The sequence below is a fragment of the Rhipicephalus microplus genome, chromosome X (genome assembly GCF_043290135.1).
Source record: "Rhipicephalus microplus isolate Deutch F79 chromosome X, USDA_Rmic, whole genome shotgun sequence".
NCBI lineage: Eukaryota > Metazoa > Arthropoda > Arachnida > Ixodida > Ixodidae > Rhipicephalus > Rhipicephalus microplus.
The window spans coordinates 197,148,890-197,166,075 of NC_134710.1; the positions used below are offsets into that span (position 1 = coordinate 197,148,890).

The 17,186-nt window shown below is 40.0% G+C and overlaps 1 long non-coding RNA gene across 1 annotated transcript in view; it reads left to right on the forward strand.

The window, feature by feature from the left end:
* LOC142775921 (uncharacterized) overlaps window positions 1-16,538 on the forward strand; it is a 32,241-nt gene extending 15,703 nt beyond the window's left edge. Inside the window, exons 2-3 of the long non-coding RNA XR_012887150.1 lie at window positions 13,312-13,521; window positions 16,053-16,538. This is a non-coding gene — a long non-coding RNA (uncharacterized LOC142775921). The remainder of the gene's footprint in view (window positions 1-13,311; window positions 13,522-16,052) is intronic.
* Window positions 16,539-17,186: the final 648 nt, after the last annotated feature.

Genomic DNA, 17,186 nt, shown 5'->3' on the forward strand with positions numbered 1-17,186 from the left:
TGAAAGGCTGACCAAGCGAGCAGTGCTTCAAGAAAGTGCCAAGATGTTCGATCCATTGGAATTCATAACACCTGTCTCAGTAAGTGCAAAAATAGCTATACAAAGCCTCTGGAAATTTAAAGTTTCTTGGGATGATTCTTTAACATATCAAGATGAGAAAGTATTGAGAAAATAGCTGAATGAAATTAAATTAATCAAAATATAAAAGTACCAAGGCAGTATGTTTCAAATAAGAAACAGCATTTGAATACAGAATCGCACATTTTCTCCGATACAAGCCCTGCGGCATATGAAAATGCAGCCTACATAGTACTGTACTATGAGAACAGAGTCAAAGAGACAGTGCTGATTCTCACAAAAGGTCAAGAGTCTCCAATGAAGGCAATCAGCCTAGCAAAATTCGAACTTCTAGGAGCAACAATGTCTGTGAGAATGTGGAGTTACATCAAAAGTAACCTGAAACAAGAAGTCAACTAGGTGAAATTTTGGCCGGATGATACAATCGTGTTAAACTGGATAAGAAAAAAAAAGGTGTGAAGCATTCACTGAACACCAACTACAAGAAATAAGAAATTTATCAGCAGAGAGTCAATGGGCATACGTGAGCAGTAATGAAAATCCGGCGGATCTTCTAACCAAAGGCGTCACTGTGGAACAACTTTTGTCAGTAGAAATTCGGTCGAAAGGACCAAAGAGGTTACAGAACAAATGTTATCCAAGTTACAAAGGGCCAGGTGGTAATGAAGAAACAAGGGAAGTTGAAATACTTGTTGAAGGAATGACAGAACAAGGTGCTGAAGGAGGAATCAAAATTGAAAAGTTTGGCAATCACTCGAAGATGTTGAGGGTAACAGCTTCGATGTTTCGCTTCTACAGCAATGTTCAACGTGTCAAAATATATGGTCTTCTAGCTACTGAAGACATCGAGGCCACGGAGACCCGTTTATTTGGAAAGAACAAAATGTTGAACTTGCCAAAGAACTGAAGAAAGTCTGTGCACATGAGACAATAAGGTGATGTGAGGTGTTCACAGACAAACAAGGCATACTGAGACTAAAAAGACGACTTCAAGAGACAAGTATGACATTTATCGAAAAGCATCCGATAGTACTCTGTGGAAAAAATCATTTAAAAAGGATACTGATGATTAGACATGTGCATCAATAGACATTTCACGGCGGAGTGCAAGACAAACTAGCCCATTAAAGAACCAAGTTTTGTATAATCAGAGGACGACACAAAGTAAAAGATGTCATTAGAACATGCATTATATGCAAAACGTATAATTCCAGACCACTGCAACAAGAGATACCGCCTCCGCCTGCTGACAGACTAACAAGGACTGCACCATTTGAAATAGTTGGAATAGATTTCACAGGCCCTCTGCAAGCAGCCAAAACAAAGGGAGAGATAATGAAGGTTTACATAATAATCTTTACATGCACAGTTACAAAAGTTGTGCACTTGGAAATAGCTAAAGACACTTCATATGAAAGTTTTCTGCAAGCTTTTTGATGCTTCGTTGCCAGAAAAGGGATGTGCTCAGTCATCTACAGCGACAATGTGAAGGCTTTCAAGAAAGCTAACAAAGGATTGAACCCTACGCATGACGCTACAAAGTGAGACAACGAGGAGCTTCATTGCCAATCATCATATCAAGTGGAAATTCATTCCCAGAAACGTCCCATGGTGGGGTGGGTATTATGAACAGCTAATATGCGGCTTCAAGTCATTCCTGCGAAAAATGATTGGTCGGCGTTTACTACATATTGATGAGATGCATACCCTAGTCTGTGAAGTTGAAAGTGTCATAAACAACTGACCACTTACGTACGTTTACGAGGAACCTGACGAGCCCACTCCTTTGACCCCATCAGATCTGACTAGTAGAAAGCGAAAGATTAGAGCAGAGAGAAATGATAAATGGCACCACAACCTTCAACAGGTGTGGAGACTTCGAGAAGAAATGACTAAAGTATGGTGGCAATCATGGTACTCTGAATATATGAAGGAAATAAAGAGTGTATTAACAAAACCTGCAATGCGAAGTAATCATGAGAGATTTAAAAAGGTGACATGATTTTACTATAAGAAAGAAATCCAAAGCCTTTTGGAAAATATGCTTGGTGAAGGACATTTTCCCAGGCTGAGACCAACTCTCAAGAGTCTGTGTGTTTTGAAGATTTCTGACAATAAGCTTCTATGAAGACCCATGAGGTTTGGTTATTCACTAGAAGGATGCTTATAAGTGCGGACATTTGAGGCCGCGGGAAGATGTAGAAACAGGAAGACAAATGAGAAGACGACGAAGATTTAGAAGAGAAAAAAAAAAAAACATATCACCAACATGTTATTCACGGTCGAATGATCTGAATAAACAGTTTTAATTGTCATGGCTCTTTGGTCTGTTTGTTCACAACAGGCTTAAAAGGGCTCGCAGTGTTTCTTTACGGTCACAGACATCGCATGGTTTGAAGAAAGTAGTGGCGAGATTTGGCATTGCTACTGTGTTTTCAGTACTAAAAGGTTGTGCCGTAGAATCTGAGAAAAAGTGGAATTTTCAGGAAAGTAAAGTGCTTGCCACAGGTTGTGCTGAACTAGCATTGTGTACAAGGTTGCACTTAGCTATCAAAAATCATTGGACAAAGTGGAAGGTGTGTCAACACTATAGTGAGGGAACGTAAATTGGCCCTTTCTAATTCCCATGTACACACCTGGTCAATCACTGTAGTTCCTGTGGGTGCATTCCTTTTTTGAACACTCACATTTTGTTGACATAGAGACAACAAATTATCAAAAAATTACTGGAGGTGTTGCATATAAGAATATATAATAAATGTGCCAGCCAGTCAGAGAAAGAATTAGCTTTCTTACATAGCACAAGTCCTTAAGGCATCTGACATCGCTTTTTTTGTTTTACATGTTAAAATGTAAGTTTGATAGTGAATCACGGAGCATCTATGTATGTCCACATATATAGCCTGTTTAGTAGCCTCCACATGTTTAGTAGCCTCCACGTGTGCTTGCTGTGATGATTAATTTGAGTGTCTTTCTCAATTCTGATGAACCAGTTGTAAGTTTGCACTTGTGTTGTTTCAATCGCCTCTTTGTCCAATGTGACCACTGTTCAACAATCCTAGCATAGATACACTGACACGTCTTTGTCTTTCTCACTTTTAAGAACGAGTAGGTGCACCACTTGTTATCTTTTATATGAGATCGCTACACTTAGACATTCGGGCATGGATAACAGTAGTATGTAGGCAGCACATTGTGATTGCACAGTCCCAGAACTTTACATAAAAAATAAACTTCTATGTTCAAGGATTCTAAATTGTAAGCTCTTAAAAGGACATTGTGCTCGCAGTACTTCTAAATTCTGCCTGGTCCCTAAACAGCAAACACACATATATATATAGGTAGATATGCAGAAACAGCATCAGTGTGGCTGAACAAGCCTTTGTGCACATCTTGTTGTTCAGTGAATGTTCTGCTTGAATGCACCTGAAGTGATTGAGCAAGCCTGTGTCTAAAGGCTCGTTCACAGCTGCAGTCAGCACAGGTTTTGTGACCTTCTGCAGCTGGTGACTGAGGAGCGATTCAAGGGGACTGACATCCACTCTGGCATTCAGTGTGGCCTGCCCGTTGCGACCCCGAATTTTCTTAGGCTTGCAGTGATACTACCTCATGAAATAACCCGTTGCCCTTTTTCTGCATATTCAGTTGGTTCAGGGTTATGTGGCTACAGTTATGACTGAAAAATTGAGCAACTGAGCCAAAGCAATTCCTTTTTTTACCAAAATGGACATTTGTGACTATCTTGGTGCTACCGCCTGTGCTGTTCGTGCATGCAGTGGAATTTAGGATTAGCAGTTGAGTGACGTGGAAATCTTGTATACTGCATGTGTACCTTCTTGGCTAGTTGGAAAAAAAGAAAGAGGTATAATTTGTGAACGCATGCTTTTGCAGTGGGCCTATAATCCCAAGCTATAGTGATAGCTAAATTAATAATTATATACAACGTTTTAAAGCACACCTGCCAGGTAATGCATGAAATGCCAAGACAGTCATTTTAATGTAAATAAAGGAGTGAATTAATAGCTATGGATGAATAAGAATGATCATAGTAAAGTGCATAAAATACATGCAAGCAGGAAGGTTACAGCAGTAATTAGTGGAGAGTGCTACAAGAAGAAACATATCATGGGGTTATAAGCTATAGTGGGTCTGTAGCAATAGTATTAGTGTCACCTCACCAAAGCCTTGGAACGTGAGGGTAGAGAGCCATGTGCTATAGGAATGCTGCTACTTACAAAACAATGGCATCATGGTCCTGCAAGGGGAGCTGTGCACCAAGGTCCTCTGGCCAATTAGTTACCGGGTATGGATACTTTTCGAAATTGGGGAACCCTTAAGCTTCGTCTTTAGGAGTTCATAGCGATACCTGTTCCTAGGGAGTACTTCAACCACTTAGTGCATACCTTTTATTGTATGATGTTTCTCATTTAAATTGTGGATTATAACAATGCAATCCGTAAGTAATAAGTGGCTTGTGTCAGTGAAGCTTTCGCTACAGCTGCATTCTGTGTAATGAGTAGCGTGCTTTAAACCATGACCAATTATATGCATGAAACCTTTTCGAATTTGCTATGAACTCACTGCATACGTGGTCACAAGGGAATATGCACAGTAATGTGTGTCTTTTTTGTAATGAGTGTCCAGCTTTAAACCACAAAGTTATGATAATCGCATATTTTGACACCTGATGGAAACTTGTGTTTGTACAACGCAATATTACTGTAATATTACGTGTTGTATTGTGAATACTGTATGCAGGACGTGTGTATTTGTGAAACATGAATGTTATTTTCACTGAATTTCCAAGCAGACATGTGGCTGTGTAGTAGAACACCTGATTGCCATGAAAATGGCCTAGGTTTGATCCTCACTCGGACCTGTAAATTTTTATAGTTTATTGTATTTGCTTCTTTCTCGATTTTTAAGCCACACAAGATGATTTTTCGCTCACAACTAACAACATCAACGCCAGAATTTTCATAAAGTAAGCTCTTTAATGCTTGGTAGGGTGAAGCTTTGGGCTAGTTAGTTTTGTATAATGAAGTATGAACTGCACGATATTCTACACTGGGACACAAAAGAGAAGACACAGTTGCTTAAGTTGCTAGTCAGCACACAGACAAGTGCCGACTAGCAACTAAAGCACTTGTCTGTGTCTTCTCTTTTGTGTCCCAGTGTAGAATATTGTGCTATTCGAAAATTGCAGTAGATTTTGCTTCAAAAAGTGGGTTTGTGCGGAGAAACAAATCGAAGCACAATTTGATGAGCTGACAAGACCTCACATACAGGAGTATATGCAAAATTTTATACAACTTCACTGATCCACTTCTGGACAAGCAATTCATATTGGACTCGTTGATATTGCATGTGGGATTATTAGAATGATTTCATTTATTTTGTATCACAGAAAAACTAATAAGTCACTAAAAACGTTAGCTCTAAATAATTTGGTGCATTATATAACAGATGAGTAAGGAAGCATACTGCAGATTAAAAAAAAAATTCGAATTGCTCGCATAATTTTGCACTGATTCAGCAGGAAGCCTTTATTGGGAAAATCTACTGAGGAACAGGGTGACAAAAGGGAGGCTAGCAGTAGAGCTGTTGAACCTATTCTCCCAAATGGTTCTATTTTCAGTAATATCAGTGCTAAAGACAACTTTTCCATTTCAATATCAACAAACAATATTTAAATCAAGAGAAATACATGGGTTTGTGTCTGCTTATGATATGGTTGTATAGAACAAGTGGATTAGAGGACATGTTTTGCTACTGTTGAACCCACATGGTTGAAATTGTGGAAGCAAACTCTGGAGGAATCTATAGGCCTCTGGTGTTGTAGTCTGGAGAAGTTTGATGCCCTTCACTGCGGCAATGCGGCATGGGTGAAATCACATTGTACAAACTGTGGACTCCCAACACCAGTTTGTTGTGCAGATTTTCACTTGATTCACAAGCTTCTTGTGTGTATTTTACAAAAGCATTACAAGGATACTTAAGAAAAACAATGACTTCATTTAGATTGACAAAACTGTGCTCTGACAACTCTAATGCTAATGCTATATGTTTCATTATCACAAGTTTACTGTTAGCAGAAAAAATTAGCGTTATAGTTTCACTTTTGAAATTTGCATCAAAATGTCCGTGCGTGACATAAAAAATTTCTAAATGTCTTTTTCATATTTTTGTAATTGGCTTGGTGATATTTTCTAAAACTTCGTATGCTAGGTCTATGACACCCACAGATCACAATTTTCTTCATTTTTATTGATTAGAAGCTATGTAGGACCCAGTAAACGCCATGAAAATTTAGGACTTTATGATATTTGACGTGGCATTTTCTTTGCGCATTTTCTTACTTACCAAGCATCGTGGCACAGTAAGTGTGGTGTTGTGAAATCGTACTTTTAAATGACATTTTTTAAACAAAATAATGAATCATGGCCGTTGGACAGGCCCTGCTAAATAACAGAAGTGGACATTCTTTCTTCAGCCGTAGGTTGATGGTGCTGTAGGCAGTTGCTGCAGAGTGCAGTCCTCGTGCTCGCATGTTTACTTTCATAAAGGAGGATAGAATATAGCTATGCTTACTGTGACTGGTAACATGAGGAATGTGGCCACACAAGCTCAAAGACTACACATGGCTGAGCTTGCTCTCATTTCCACAACTCATTTAATAATGTTCACTGTACATGAAAGTTTCACCATGTTGAAGTAAAGCTTAAAACAGTGTAAACGTACTTGGCCTTGCCGTGTTTCTTCTTCTTGTATAGCACATAGGAATAGACGCTTTCAAGATTCTTATACTTGAAAATGAGAAATCCACACTGGCCTAAGCACCACTTCCCACTTCATACTACTTTAAAATCATGAGCAAGCATCCCCTGTACGCTGAAAGATAACCAGACATGATGTAGAGGGGGCCCTCGCTTGGTCTTGGACACTAATTCAAAGTGGAAGTAGAAGAGCCTTTAAGAAAAATGTGCACTTGTGTTCCTAATGAAATGCCGCATTGAATACACACATTTACTGTTTTTACAGACCCCAGGAGAACCCTTGTGTGAAATTTCACGTGTTATGACAAGAAGGGAAGGATGTTCTTCAAATGTTCAAACAATTTGTGACAACTCAGAGTGCATCCTCAAGGCACCATACTGTAGAAGTGTTAAAAAATCATGCACAAATATAAAATCTCTTTGAACTTGTTTTATCTAGGGTCCTTACGACTGGAGCGGTGTGGGAAAGTAAAGGCGCCAGCAGCCAGTCCCACACAGAAGTAGAGGTGTGCGCCGAGACGTCGGCACGCCGCCGCCGACAGTTTTTGCTCTATAGGTGTTTCATAGAGTAATACATGTTACTCTATGAGTGTTCTGTGGGCGAGGCCAGATTCTCAAGCTAGCGCCTTGCTCAAGCGAGTTTGAGCGATTGAGAAGTATCTTTCTTACACCGTGCATTGTCTCCACGAATCCTGCAGCTGTCTTGTAGACAACATAGCACACAAACCACTGCCCCATGGCGATTTTGTCAACATACATCATGATGACTGTACTTCCTCGATCGAAAGATGACGCAGGCTGCAGTGTGCGGCCTTGCCACAACAGGTTAGCAGTTATCTATATATCTCTATTAGTTGTAGTTGTGCACTGCTAGGTCTGTTGCTATCCCATATGTAATAGCCAGAAATACCTGTACTTAGCAGACAGCATGATAATATAGAGCTATGCTGCCGGGATTCGAGAACACTTTCTCAGAGGCTTCCTATGTATATATGCATAAAAAGACTGAATCTTTTGGCACCTGTTATAGCATCCTGAAGAGTTGTGGAACTTGCTCCTTGTCATCGTCTCGTTACGCTGATATGTTGAAACTTACATACACAAGCTTTTGTGTAACTGAACAGCGATTAGTTCCCATAAAAAAAAATATTTGCTTCAAGTGTGTTAAGAGATATTGCACAAGCACCTTTGGTCTCCATAGCACACGTACAACTCGGTGAGGCCGAACTTGTGAATGTCAGTTTGATAAATTCGTATTTGTCGTTATTGTGTACTTCTCCGCAGGGCACGTGTACAGCGGTGAAGCACAACCTGTGAATGCCAGTTAGGTCAAATTGTATTTGTCTTTACTGCGTGCTTCTCCGCAGTGCACGTGATTGGCAGTTAAGCCCAACTTTTTAAACCATTGCATTGTTTCTTTATTTGCAGTCATAGAAATGAGTGTTCCAAGTTCAAATCAGCGCGTATTTTCTTTCACGTTTATACAATGACATAAATTATTTTTTAATTATGTGGACACATTTTCATTGAGCTGCCACCAAAATTCTAAACTCTCATATTGCACAAGAACATGTCTATCTTTCGGTGCTCTCTACACACTGCTGTACCAGGAAATGAACATGGGGTGTATCTCATGCTAATACATACTGGGCGACAGAAGCACCATGGGATGAATCTGTAAGCAACCATTCAGTCGAGCTGACATCCCGAAAGCCCAGAGACAGATCACAGATTATGGCACTACTGCAGACAAACACACACCCATGTACCAACACACTCAAAGCTACGCCCCGCAGTATACCGAGATGAGCGCCCCTGCAGCTTAGCAGTGCCAACACTGACCCATATTATGTACGAGTGCCCTTCATGTTCCTGTGAGGTGAAGTCAATACTGACCAACACGATACCACATCGGTCGTGAGAAATGCAACTCTCTGAGAAGGTCTTAAAGAGCCTTGTGGTTGCCTTAGACCAGGCCCAGTAAGCTTGTTGTTGCTGGAGTCCTAAGAGCCCCCTTCAACCTTAGCTCTGAAGAACACTTAGCTATATAAATGTTTTCTCTATTCTTGCTACAGCCCTACATATGCAAGTTTGTTTGGACAACTCTTACTTTTAAGTTATTGGTCTGTACTTACTAGTTAACTTTTTTTTAAAAAAAGAGTGGGATAATCATCACTTCCTTTTCTAAGTGATGTAGTTGACGACTAAAGGACATTCATAGTAATGCCATGAAAGAACATACAGATAAAGTTTGTGTGCCCCTGTATTGTGAGACTGTTTTTATGTAAGGTGAGAGGAAGGAGCGAGTAGAAACTACTCTGGGCAAAATTTAATAGCTTAAGGAAGCTGCATGTGTCGCTATTATGCCTACATTGTCTTAGAACAAAGATGCCTTTCTAGAGCTTTTTCTTAAGTTTTGTTTTTGCATCTTGGAGTTTCAGTGATCGTTACAATCAAACCTTCTGAAAATTTTCCCCCTCTTTTTTTTTTGCAAGTGCACCACAGCAGCCTCATGGAAAGATAATAGGCATGACCTTGGACCTCTATGCTGCAATTGTTTCTGTAGTGCAAATAAGATTCAGTCATACGGATGAGGCAATAAAAAGTATAGCAAATTTCAACAACGCACCGGACTCGCAACTCATTTACTGCAAAGGCAGCATTCTGGCAAGTGCTCTAAAGGGAATTGTGCATCATTTCTTACAGCTTCATTTGTTTTTACTTCAAATATTTTATCAAACCAATATATGCTTCCAAGCAGGTGTACGGTTTTAGCACGAACTAGATGAAGGCATTCGAGAAGGCATGTCTGACACATGAGAGAAGGAGGAACCTGAACTGCCAAAGAGTGCCTGAAAGAAAACATTTTATTCCAATTGAATTCAATTTTCATGTAGCTCATATATATTTTCATATATATTTCATATAGACAGAGTGACACGAAAAGTTAATAGTATATTGAAATAACATGGTTCTGCCGTCCCTTTATTCCAGAACAACAAGATGGTGTCGAATACGAATGAATGACCGAAAGACTGATGATGGTTATTTACAGATGAGGAAGATGAAGTCCAATAAATGCTTACACAGAGACCAGTTGAGTGGGAGCATTGTTGCCATATTAACTTCTCATGGTAACAAGCTTCAACTTGGAACTAGATAGAAGTACCAAGTCAAGTGATAAGTTGGCCATCCGATGGGAAGTGGCTTAGCCAATTGTGAGGAAGAAAACTGTACGGAACAGATAAGCTTGATTGCAGTATGAGCGACTTATGTTGGGGGGAGCCTTACTTGAGGGCCTCACTGGCCTTAGCCGCCTGTTCAGCCTGACCAGGTCAGAACTGGACAGTTTCCGTGTGTGTCAAGTGTTGGGGATACTTTCAGCAGCCCCAGCTAATTTAATAGTGTAGGACTTCCTCAGCAGTAGGAGCAGGAACTCCGATAGCATGTAAAGAACATGGCATGTAATTTTTTTGAGAAGGGATAAACTCCAGTTTGAATTTTACTCCTATTAATGACTGCCTCTCCTGTTAGGTGTTTGTGGGGAGAGGCATATACTAGTAGGGTAAAACACTGATGGGCGAGCGGGTCCTTTGCAAATGTTGGGTTGCAATTTTTTTTAAGTGTAGAGACCTGGAAGCCTGTCAAGGTGGTCAGTGTTGCTGCTCAGAAAATTGGTGCATGACCCACATCATCTACCCTCTCCTGTAGTACCATATGGTATGTGAGAACCCTACTGACTGCTGAGTTAATTGCTCCATGTATAGGGCAGTGCACCGTCCAGCCTCATCAACTAATGCTATATGGCTATAGCGTTAGAGTGAAGAGAAACCGATCCTGCAAAGTTAGGAGGAAATCACAGCCTTTTACTCAGTTATATCTGTATATGCTATGGCATGAATAGTTTCATTTATTTCATTCTATGAAGTTTCTCTATGTAGCACAACATTTTTCTTTGTTTTACCTTGCTCTCGAGCTTTTCGTAGTATATCGATGGTCAGCTGTATTTTTGAGAATGCACAGTTATGTAATAATTCAGTTGAGAATGTGAACATCCTAACACTTCTGTTTTATAGTGTGAAAATGTTTTTCTCATTTCTTGTGTTGTCACTGCCTAAAAATGCGCACATGAAGCACATGAAGCCTTGCTGGCCTTTAGTTCATTGTCCTCAACATCACCTGAATGTATGTGTGTTGAAATAAAATTGGATTTGACCTAAGTAAAATTTTATTTCATTTGGTTTTTAAGAAAAAGTAACCACTGTGAGCCAGAAGATGTTAGACACACTTTAAGTAGCTAAAAATAACAATTCACAGTGTAAATAGTCGGTATATAATAGATCACCAAAAGCATTTGATTGATCACTTTGGTTCTATTTAACAAATAAACAATATTCAACATCTCTGCTGGAAAAAAAAAAAACAGATGCAGCAAGACCAAAACAATTTGTTGACAGATTGCTTGTATGCTCTTTATGCTCAACAAAACAATTTGGCAGTAAGCACAGCTTAAAATTTGTCACAAAAGAAATCAAGGTAAGTAAGAGAAGATATCACTGGAATAAATTAGGCATGCATTTTCAAGAACTACATGGCAAATATAATTAAATTTAGCATGAATGATATATTGTGAGAACTACATATTTAATCAAACAAGTTCAATGCTCATGCACATTAAATTTCAGACAAATGGGTTGTCTCAAGACCAGGGTTTTTCTAAAAAGGTTGATGACTCCTGTTTTTCTAATCTATGTAATTAACAAGTCTACTCAATTACAAAAACAATTACAGGTCATGTTGCTGGTTGTACTGCTTTTCGTTAGTTCTTGAAATTATTTGGTTTATGTTGCATAGATGTGACAAATTGTTCAAAATGGCCAATACATATTTTAGAGCCACTTAGTATAATTGCAGACCACTGTTTTAAAAATATACACATGTTAATACAAGTATTGTCAGCTTCCTCTATCCCTCTGAAATTGTGGCATAGAAGCTCTTCATTAAAGCAATAACATTTGATTGACATTAAACATTTTATAGGGAATTATCTTATAAAAATATAAATAGCACTAATACAAGCAATGCATCAATGATTTTTAATAAATTTAAATATAATTGCTTTAATTCATAGTTACTAACATACTAATCCACTTTATTCAGAGTAGAAAGATGCAACATGGGCTCACAGGCCCCAAAGCAAAATCCTGCTGGCACCCATGCTTAAGGAATGTAGGAGGGCATCTTGCCAAATACACTACCTTTTTTGCTGCTGCTAATTGCCACGCGAGGCTGTCTATTTGTTCGGCAGTGTTGTTTCGTTGAACGGTCACCATAGGTGGATGATATGGAAGGCCTTCTTCTGGCCTTTTTGATTCTAATTGGCATAATAACTCTCCCATATTTGCACAGCCAAACTGCATGAGAGATGTGCACAGTTCAGCATTTTCCTATACTCTAATTCAAAACCCCTTCCTCTTTCTGTCCCCATATACTAGCTTCCACACTCAACTGACTCAACGTCTATCGGTAGTAATGGAGTATCAAAGAGCCGATGATATTATAAAGCTCGTAATGAAAATCGTATGGTAGAGCAGCCACCAGTCACAACAAGTATATTTTTAGGACGGCTCTTTTGCCAAATAGTGTGCACATGTGGCATGCTCCCTTGCCATAGCTGCACTGTGATGGAAAAGAGACCCAAGGTGATGGAAAAGTTGATGGGAAAGAGACTCAAGCCAGCGCTGCTGTACAACCATGCGTTCTCTCTGTTTAATTTTTTTTTACAATAATTGCTTTTCAAGTGGCAGGAAGCAATTTAATGAGCCAAAACGAGTATAGCTTGAGATGGGCAGGGCTTGTGTCCGTGTCGTCAGAGTTATCTTTGGATTGGCGCTGAGAGGGTTAAACCGGCTCTCCAACTGCTGGCGTTCATTAGTTTTGACTCATGAGTATTTCTATCAATCATGACAGAATTTAATGCAGCTATAGAAAGTATTAATGCAGATTGCCAAGGTAATTGGTACATTTATACGAACAGTTATACGGTGCCATCAATTGCTACACTAACTGTTTTTAATTGAGTCTGCCAAAGTGATTATTCACTCAGTGAATTGAATTGCTTTGTAGTTTATTGCAACATTGTGTGTCTAGTTTCAAAAAGTCCATCATTTGAGTGAAATCTTTTGCACAAACAGTGTATGTGTTATGGTGCATGCAGATGTACCTTAGTCAATGAATTAGAATATCGATGCTATCAACCTTTTTTCTTTGGCAAGCATTCGGTACTCTGTGCTTACTACCTGCTGTTAAAAATGCTATTAGCCTATAAAGCTTATTAATTCTCTGAGTCAAATCCACATGGTTACCATGCATGTAGATTTGACTCAGTGGATTTGATCGTATATACTATGTACTGTATTGGTTAAACCTTGAGCAATGATGTGTGCAACATGCCCAGAGGACGAAGCTTGAACCCTCCGGCAACGCTGGCATCACCACTGGCTTGCTGTCCGTGCGGGGTCCCCTTAGCGTGAACCGAACACGCCCGCAGTTGAAGATGGTACACAAGAAGTGGCACAAGGAAAGCTACTTGGTCATCAGCACCATCTACGTCACTATGCTTTCGTTGGTCTAGACAAAGGGGGTCGCTAAGAGTGGCTGCAAAAAGGTGAAATTGCAGCCTTTCAACGCATCTTTGCGAGCTAGATTTAAAAATTATAGCAACATTCTTTCTAGCGTCCTCAAACGTGCAAAACGGGAATATTATGAACGGCGAATAATTGAAAACGGAACAAATACTCAGCGTAATTGGGAGCTAATTAAAGAATTTCTGAATGTTAGAGAGTCCGATGCCAGCATTAAAAAAATAATTTACAAAAACAAGGAATACTCTACCGAAGCTGATATGTCAAATGTTTTTAGCGATCATTTTGCCGCGTGCCAAAATACGCTCTCACTTAGCGTTCCAGCCCGTCTTCCACGTAACCCTCAGTCCTTCTTCCTTCGCCCGGTTTCTTCTTCAGAAGTTTTTAACGTAATTTCTTCCCTCAAAGTTACGGGACCAGGCCTGGACTCCATCCGGCCCTCTAGAATAAAACTGGTTGCTGCAGACATATCATTAGTTTTTGCAGATATTGCTAACAAAATTTTCAGAACCGGTATATTTCCTGAGTTGTTGAAACGTGGTAAAATAATTCCTGTGTACAAAAAAGGCTCTCGTGATAACATTAACAACTATCGCCCCATTTGCATTTTTGACAAAGTAATTGAAAAGCTTATCTACAGTCGTCTGATGCACTATCTAAACAAATTTAATCTTCTTTCCCCACACCAGTTTGGCTTTAGGAATGGTTATTCAACGGAACAAGCATTGCTCAAATTCACGGATAACATTAAACAATTTATTGATGAAGGGTTCGTTGTAGGTGCCATATTCATTGATCTAACAAAGGCATTTGACACACTAGAACATTCTATTCTTCTGGATAAGCTCGAGTCTTTTGGTATTGCTGGCCCAACTCTAAATCTTATTCGTAGCTACTTGTCTAACAGGCCACAAGTCGTATATCTTAATGTTCAATTTTCATCGACTAAATTAATTAACTGCGGTGTTCCCCAAGGTTCTATATTAGGTCCGTTGTTATTTCTACTATTCATAAATGACTTACCTAATACGCTTACGTTTTCTAAGTGTTTGCTATATGCTGACGACACGACCATTTACTCACCACATAAATCGCTCACCGCACTTCAAGACACACTTAATGCAGATCTTAACAACGTGCATTCATGGTGTAGAAATAACAAACTTCAGATTAATCCTACTAAAACAACTTTCGTACTCTTTCATAGCCCACAAACTGTGGTTTCTTCCTCCATAACTGTCTTGCTGGATAATTATACTTTACTGGCATCTGACAATGTTAAATTCCTTGGTGTTACTCTCGATAAACATCTTAAATACAATAGTCATGCCAATTCACTTATAAAAAGGGTTTCATTTGGTATCCGCATTATCATTACAACACGTGCATTTTTTCAACCTCATGTTCTCATCTCACTTTATCACGCTTATATTAATAGCCATTTATCATACTGCTTATCATCATGGGGTAACACATACGCCATTCATCTCAAACCGCTTCAACGTCTTCAAAACCAGGCAATCAAGTTAATGACTTTTAGCCCATTTCGTTGCCATTCTCTACCTATCTATCAACATCTTCGAATCCTACCCATTCAACAATTGTTTTATCATAGATTGTCGCTCATCACATACCGTCTCATTCATCGCGAAATATCACTTGATAATATTCCTTTCCATATCTTCGTCAACAGCAATAATACCAGGTTTTCAGAGCGTAATAACTTCCTTTTACCTAAAATTAGATCAAACTATGGTAGATACACAGCACGCTTCTTTTGTGTTCATCTTTGGAATAATATCCCTCTTCATGTTAAGTCGTCTCATTCATTGCAGTCTTTTAAACATAACATGAAAAGCATACTGTTAATTGAGCCCCTTGTTCATTTGTAATAAAACATTTTCATTATTACCTCTACGTTTTCAATTCCTGCCTTTACGTATTGTAGTTTTGCATAATGTTGTTCTGGTAAATTAACTTTTTCGATTTGACTATTTATTGTTCTGTGTTGAATGCACTTTTTATTTTTGTTCGCACTTGTAGCTTTTGCTGCTGTTACTTACCTTTTATGTACCCCATTAACGATAGGAGGTCCCCCTGACAGTTTCTTACTTTGGGACCTCCTGACGCTGTATATATTATGTGAGCTCATTTTTTTTTTGTACTCATGTACTCAGCAATGAATAAACTTGAACTTGAACACCAGTACGGACTGCGGAAGAAAAACGAACGTTACACTGATGTTCGTTTTGCAGTAACGCGCACATTGACAGGAGTGCAGCTAACCTGTTTCACCGAAATCGGTCTGTTAGCCATGTTAGCTAAGCAGTCGCTCGCACGTTGAGGTCGACCAACTAGGAACCTGTCTGGCGAAATCACGTGAAGTCAGCCGTGTCGTCGTGAGGGGGTTATCTCGGAATTTTTCGTTCAAATTGTGTACAAATCCTTGGGCGCCATCTTGCATTCCTCGTGTTCACAATGTTGGCGGTCGCGCCAGCTCTAGAGGAGACATGGTGTTTTGAGAGAGCGCGTCTCCGTTCCTGGCGCTATGCAGGCAACCAATGGGGACGCGTCACTGCGATGGTGCTGCATCAAGGGCGCTGTGACGTGGTGGTGGCATTGCTTCGAGCCACAAAAAGGAGCACGAAGGAACAAACCAGACAGACGTATGATATTGGAGAGAGAAACGCGTCTATTGAATCTTCACTGGAAAGCGCTCGGACGCACGTGTGACTCGAGCAGAGCTACCCATCATGTGGCGTTTCATCACGACCACTTCCTGAACTATGGCGGACTGACGGCTTCCGTTGAGGCCTGAACGTGTATGCACTGGAATTGAATGGAATAAAGGAGGTGTTGTTTAGGGGTACCTAGTCGGCCGGCGTCACTTTGAGACATGCTATATAAGGCTCAGACAGTGCGCGTGTTCCCATGATAGCCATTGGTACGTCATTTAAATGCAATTAAAATATTGGGCACCGTTGCTAAACTCAGTTTCAACTTGAAACCACGCAGTCTTGGAAGTAAGATAATACATTTTATTTCCACAGCTGTCTGCCAGAAACACGCCGTAGCCTTGGAATTCAGCCACCACGAGCCCACAGATCCGTGCTTCAACTCCAACCGATACGAGTGCGGCCCCTCGGTCGAACAGCTCTTCGGCAGTCTGCTCAAAAAGCGACTGGATACCTTCTAGATGGTCGTTTCCGCCATGGCAATACCCGCTCAAGCACGCCCCCAGTTCCAGACTTTGAGCCAACGCGCTGCCAGAGCCAACGCCGGCTTCATGGACGTCTTTAATACAAAGGATAGAGAGGCATTTTTGCAATGCTTTTGTAGCGGTGTTGCACATGCCACGGCCACTTATACTCACTTTTTAGATCAAGCGGCCGTGCACATGCACTCCCCAAAAATCATTTTTTGGTTTCTGGCAAATAATCTAAGTATAGCGTCTTTAAGTATTGTCCATAAGTAGCTCTGCAGAAATGAAGGCGCAAGATATTGTAGAGGGGGGGGGGGGTGACTGATCCTGATGAGTAAATGAAAAGAAATGTCGGATATAACACAAAGACGTACGATTATTAGTTCGGGTATAAGGAAATAATTAGCAAAAACGTAAAACTTGGGACAAAGAGAATGGAAAATACAAAACCTTACGCAACGTATTGGCTCTGGGTCATCTCATGTG